Consider the following 6,000-nt stretch of genomic DNA (forward strand, 5'->3'; position numbering starts at 1 on the left):
TCCATTTGCCTAAGAATTTCATGAATTCATTGTTTTTAATGGCTGAATAGTACTTCATTGTGTATATATACCACATTTTTTGCATCCATTCTTCTGTTGAGGGATACCTGGGTTCTTTCCAGCTTCTGGCTATTATAAAAAGGGCTGCTATGAACATAGTGGAGCATGTATCCTTATTACATGGTGGGGAACCTTCTGGGTATATACCCAGGAGTGGTATAGCAGGATCTTCTGGAAGTGAGGTGCCCAGTTTTTGGAGGAAACGCTAGACTGATTTCCAGAGTGGTTGTACCAATTTGCAACCCCACCAGCAGTGGAGGAGTGTTCCTCTTTCTCCACATCCTCACCAACACCTGCTGTCTCCTGAATTTTTAATCTTAGCCATTCTGACTAGTATAAGGTGAAATCTCAGGGTTGTTTTGATTTGCATTTCCCTAATGACTAATAAGCTGAGCATATTTTAAGATGCTTCTCCGCCATAAGAAGTTCTTCAGGTGACTTCAGTTCTTTAGTGCGGAGAAGCATCTTAAAAAATGCTCAACTTCATTAGTCATTAGGGAAATTCAAATCTAAACAACCCTGAGATTTCACCTTACACCAGTCAGAATGGCTAAGGTTAAAAATTCAGGAGACAGCAGGTGTTGGCAAGGATGTGGAGAAAGAGAAACACTCCTCCATTGCTGGTGGGGTTGCAAATTGGTACAACCACTGTGGAAATCAGTCTGGCAGTTCCTCTGAAAACTGGGCACCTCACTTCCAGAAGATCCTGCTATACCACTCCTGGGCATATACCCAGAGGATTCCCCACCATGTAATAAGGATATATGTTCCACTATGTTCACAGCAGCCCTATTTATAATAGCCAGAAGCTGGAAAGAACCCAGGTATCCCTCAAAAGAATAGTGGATGCAAAAAATATGATACATATACACAATGGAGTACTATTCAGCCATTAGAAACAATGAATTCATGAAATTCCTAGGCAAATGGATTGAGCTGGAGAACATCATACTAAGTGAGGTAACCCAGACTCAAAAGATGAATCATGGTATGCACTCACTAATAAGTGGATATTAACCTAGAAAACTGGAATACCCAAAACATAATACACACATCAAATGAGGTACAAGAAGAATGGAGGAGTGGCCCCTTGTTCTGAAAGACTCAGTGAAGCAGTATAGGGTAATACCAGAACAGGGAAGTGGGAAGGGTTGGGTGGGAAAACAGGGGGAGGGAAGGGGGCTTATGGGGAGTGGGGGTCTAGAAAAGGGAAAATCATTTGAAATGTAAATAAAAAATATATCAAATAAAAAACAAAACAAAATAAAACAAACAAACAAAAAAGAAACAAAATCCCTGTGAAGCTATCACCATAGCAGACTACTTCACCAAACAGTAAGCTGGAGGTGCAGTCTGGCAAAATAAGCCCTTCCTTCAAAGCTCATGAGCTTACAGCTATTCACCTGGTAGATCTCTCTCCAAGGAAGCTGAGTGAGTCCATTATGGTTATGTAACACAAGCTTAAAGGTGAAATGGAAAGTTCTTAAAATGAACTAATTAAGTTTCTAAATCAATATTGTGCATTGTGTACTGAAACTTAAATATGCCAGTAATGCCAATTGCATTTGTACAATAATCATAATCACATTCACTTTTTAAAGGGAAACATTTAAAAGTGCATTTTCTGCACCAGAGCTGAACTGTCCCCCCACCTCAAAATCAGTATTCAAGCTTTGCTCAGGATGAAGTGAAGGGAGAGTAGCAGTCAGGGAGTGCTCTATGCTTCACAAGTGCTGTCTTCAATTATTATAAATCCTTAATCCAGCCCTTGATAGGCATGTGGAGAAGAAATTATTATTTTTCAAATGTTTTCCACTAACAAAATTTCAGAATATAATAAATGTAAGCATATTCACTTATTTTTCAGAGATATGGTACCTTATTTATATCAGTATCCAATTTAGGGGAAGGAAAACAGTTACAAAATGTCCATCAAAAATAGAAAGAGGGTAATAAAATGTATGTACTGATGAGAACTTCAGAGTCACTGACAATGGCTAGTTTATTTTATAATCTAAGTAAGTCCTGTGACAAAACATCAGAGTCTATTGCCAAAGGTAACTTAGGATTCTTTCTTCCAAATGTCTTTAAAACTCTGCCTAATTATCATCAAATGCTTGTGAGACAACTAGAATTTCTAGTTGAAGTGTTTGTTCCTACGGAGCATAGTCACAAATAGAGTTTTACCTCTGCTTCTGTTGCTACAGTGTTCCACTTTGAAGGAGGAGGCCTCCTGAGCTTTTGTCCCTTAAAGGGATATTTCTTCTTTGGCCTAGACTTCCAGTACTATTTTTATGTATAGGGAAATCAATCATGTACTTCAGAGGAAATAATCTGAATACTGACTTCCACAACTGACACACCCATGGCAAACAACATCAGTGACCAATGCCATGAGGGATAGGAGCCATTAAAGCCATTCAATAGATTTAATTCAGATTTTTGGTGTGAATTTTGCTTTCAACAACACAAAAACAAAACAACAGCAGCAGCAGTAGCAACAACAACAACAACAACAACAAAACACCACTAAATCCAGCTTCAATTTGACAGCATACAATATCATAATTAGAGATTCTAGTAAACAGCTTCTGCCTCTTCCTGTTGATGTCCCTGCTGAGCATTAGCAGGGAATGGCACTGTGATGGGCATTCATTTCAGAAATCTACAGTTCAAACAAGGACCAGGGCATTGAAAAATGACAATGGCCAAGGTTTGCAAGTGACTTAAGGAATAATCAGTGGCATAGGGGTAGGAAGTCAAAACCAAACCAAAACAAAAACAAAATACAAAAAAAATCGACAAAATAAATCCAATAATACAAACAAGTACAACAATGAAAAATCAAAACCAAAAAGAAGACAAAAAGCAACACTCAAAGAAAAACACAAAACTGAAGCAAATGATAAAATAAAAAAAAACCCAAAGAACAAAACAACAAACAAAAACCAAAACTAAAAACATAAACAAAAAATGACAAACAACAAAACCAAAACAAAAATACAAACAACAAATAAATAACAACAAAATAAAAACAAAAACACAAACAACAAAACTAAAACCAAAACGAAAAATGAAAAATGAAATCAAACAATAAAATACAAAGCCAAAAATAAAAAACAGAACAACAAAAAGCAAAACCAAAAAAAAAACAAACAACAAACAAGAAAAAACAAAACCAAAAAGCAACAAAAACAAAAAAACCCAACAAAACAAAAACACAAGAACAAAAAATGACCGAAAACACAAAAAGAGAAACAAAACACCAAACAAAAAAACAAATCACAAACAAAATAACGACAAAAACACAGACAAAAACACCAAACAAAAAAACAAATCACAAACAAAATAAAAACAGAAAACAAAACAAAACAAAACAAAAATCAAAAAAACCTAAAACAAAACAAAAAAACCCTCAATTCATCAAATTAATCCTATATTAAACAATAATTCTTAACAAATAGTCTCCAGTGGGTTGGAGAGCAGCAGTTTCTAAGCTTACTGTAGTTGCATGCATCCTAGAGATGGCATCAGGGTCAGCAGTCTCACACCCCATGATATTCAAGTTATTGGGGCCCAACCAGTTAGACAGCCTAGTACCTGTTTTAAATCTCTTCAACTCATCCTACTTGAGGTAAATTAGAAATTTCCAGAGTGGTTGTATCAATTTGCAACCCCACCAGCAGTGGAGGAGTGTTCCTCTTTCTCCACACCCTCTCCAACACCTGCTGTCTCCTAAATTTTTAATCTTAGCCATTCTGACTGGTGTAAGATGAAATCTTAGGGTTGTTTTGATTTGCATTTCCCTAATGACTAATGAAGTTGAGCATTTTTAAGATGCTTCTCCGCCATCCAAAGTTCTTCAGGTGAGAATTCTTTGTTTAACTCTGTACCCCATTTTTTAATAGGGTTGTTCGGTTTTCTGGAGTCTAACTTCTTGAGTTCTTTATATATATTGGATATTAGCCCTCTATCTAATGTAGGATTGGTGAAGATCTTTTCCCAATTTGTTGGTTGCTGATTTGTCCTCTTGATGGTGTCCTTTGCCTTACAGAAACTTTGTAATTTTATGAGGTCCCATTTGTCAATTCTTGATCTTAGAGCATACGCTATTGGTGTTCTGTTCAGAAACTTTATCCCTGTACCGATGTCCTCAAGGGTCTTCCCCAGTTTCTTTTCTATTAGCTTCAGAGTGCCTGGCTTTATGTGGAGGTCCTTGATCCATTTGGATTTGAGCTTAGTACAAGGAGACAAGAATGGATCAATTCGCATTCTTCTGCATGCTGACCTCCAGTTAAACCAGCACCATTTGTTGAAAAGGCTATCTTTTTTCCATTGGATGTTTTCAGCCTCTTTGTCGAGGATCAAGTGGCCATAGGTGTGTGGGTTCATTTCTGGATCTTCAATCCTGTTCCATTGATCCTCCTGCCTGTCACTGTACCAATACCAAGCAGTTTTTAACACTATTGCTCTGTAGTATTGCTTGAGGTCAGGGATACTGATTCCCCCAGATTTTCTTTTGTTGCTGAGAATAGTTTTAGCTATCCTGGGTTTTTTGTTGTTCCAGATGAATTTGATAATTGCTCTTTCTAACTCTGTGAAGAATTGAGTTGGGATTTTGATGGGTATTGCATTGAATCTGTATATTGCTTTTGGCAAAATGGCCATTTTAACTATATTGATTCTACCGATCCATGAGCATGGGAGGTTTTCCCATTTTTTGAGGTCTTCTTCCATTTCCTTCTTCAGAGTCTTGAAGTTCTTGTCATACAGATCTTTCACATGTTTGGTAAGAGTCACCCCAAGATACTTTATACTGTTTGTGGCTATTGTGAAGGGGGTCATTTCCCTAATTTCTTTCTCAGCCTGCTTATCCTTTGAGTATAGGAAGGCCACTGATTTGCTTGAGTTGATTTTATAACCTGCCACTTTGCTGAAGTTGTTTATCAGCTGTAGGAGCTCTCTAGTGGAGTTCTTTGGGTCACTTAGGTAGACGATCATGTCGTCTGCAAATAATGATAGTTTGACTTCTTCCTTTCCAATTTGTATCCCTTTGACCTCCTTATGTTGTCGAATTGCCCGAGCTAGTACCTCAAGTACAATATTGAAAAGATAAGGAGAAAGGGGGCAGCCTTGTCTGGTCCCTGATTTCAGTGGGATTGCTTCAAGTTTCTCTCCATTTAGTTTGATGCTGGCTACCGGTTTTCTGTATATTGCTTTTACTATGTTTAGGTATGGGCCTTGAATTCCTGTTCTCTCCAAGACGTTAAGCATGAAAGGATGCTGAATTTTGTCAAATGCTTTTTCAGCATCCAATGAAATGACCATGTGGTTTTGTTCTCTGAGTTTGTTTATGTAGTGGATTGTATTGATGGATTTCCGTATATTGAACCAACCCTGCATTCCCGGGATAAAGCCTACTTGATCATGGTGGATGATCGTTTTGATGTGTTCTTGGATTCGGTTGGCAAGAATTTTATTGAATATTTTTGCATCGATGTTCATAAGGGAAATTGGTCTGAAGTTCTCTTTCTTTGTTGGATCTTTTTGTGGCTTTGGTATCAGCGTAATTGTGGCTTCGTAGAAGGAATTGGGTAGTGTTCCTTCTGTTTCTATTTTGTGGAATAGTTTGAAGAGTATTGGTGTTAACTCTTCTTTGAAGGTCTGGTAGAATTCTGCACTGAAGCCATCTGGTCCTGTGCTTTTTTTGGTTGGAAGACTTTCTATGACTCCTTCTATTTCTTTAGGCATTATGGGACTGTTTAGTTGGCCTAGTTGGTCCTGATTTAATTTTGGTATTTGGTATCTGTCAAGGAAATTGTCCATTTCCTCCAGATTCTCCAGTTGTGTTGAGTACAGGCTCTTGTAGTAGGATCTGATGATTTTTTGGATTTCCTCAGTTTCCGTTGTTATATCTCCCTTTTCATTTCTAAGTTTGTT

Source organism: Apodemus sylvaticus, chromosome X (assembly GCF_947179515.1).
Source record: "Apodemus sylvaticus chromosome X, mApoSyl1.1, whole genome shotgun sequence".
Taxonomy (NCBI): domain Eukaryota; kingdom Metazoa; phylum Chordata; class Mammalia; order Rodentia; family Muridae; genus Apodemus; species Apodemus sylvaticus.